Below are 962 nucleotides of genomic sequence, written 5' to 3'. Positions count from 1 at the left end.
TCAACCATGTTTCTCTCCCTCACCTTCTCGTTCGCTATTCCTGGCTGATATGATAGTCCTTTTAAATGTTTGCATCGACGCCCGCAAGCACACGTATAAAACCCACACATGCAGGTTTGAACGGAGGAATGCGGAATGGTTTATTGAACAGAGTGGCTGAGTGGTTGGGGCCTTAACCACCCGTGATGAGTTATGATGTGTTAAGCAACTCTTTAAGAGGTTCGTTCGATAACACAAAGATCTTAGCACGGGGAGAGTTATGGTATGTGAAGTTGATCTTTAAAGAGGGGGCCGTTCGATAAGATCTTAGCACGGGAGTGTTATGGTGTATTAAATTACTCTTTAAAAGGGTGGTCGTTCGATAACACTGATCTTGGCACAACTGAGTTGTGGTGTGTTGAGTATTTTTTTAAGAGGTTCATTCGATAACACAAAGTTCTTCTTAGCACGGGGGGGGGGGTTATGATGTATTTAAGTTATTCTTTAGGGGGTCGTTCGAAAATATAGATCTTAACACGGTCGAGTTATGGTGTGTTAAGCATTTCTTTAAGGGGTACATTCGATAGCACATTTTAGCGGAGCCGGGTTATTGTGTGTTAATTAAGGAATTCTTTAAAGGCGTTCTTTCGATAACACACGACCGTTTTCTCTTGCTTATCAGCTCTCTCTCTCGTTCAATAACACACGGCCAAGCTATGATGTGTCAACCAACTCTTTTGCGAGATTCGTTCGATAACACGCAGACCTTAGCACGACTCTACGACCTCAGTGTTCAGTCAGTCGTCGCATACGACCTGCCTAGGGCGTTCCTAAACCCTTTCATTATGGGCGTTTGTTTAGGTGCGTGTCGTGTGCAAAGGCGAGCATTGTGAACGCCGGCCGAGCTGGATCAGATGCCTGTGAGTGACGCAAGCAGAGGGGGTTAGAATAAGTCATGGCGTTTATTTTCGTCCTGATGACGA

This window comes from Penaeus monodon, chromosome 21, assembly GCF_015228065.2.
Source record: "Penaeus monodon isolate SGIC_2016 chromosome 21, NSTDA_Pmon_1, whole genome shotgun sequence".
Taxonomy (NCBI): domain Eukaryota; kingdom Metazoa; phylum Arthropoda; class Malacostraca; order Decapoda; family Penaeidae; genus Penaeus; species Penaeus monodon.
Note: the sequence above shows the minus strand (reverse complement) of the source record.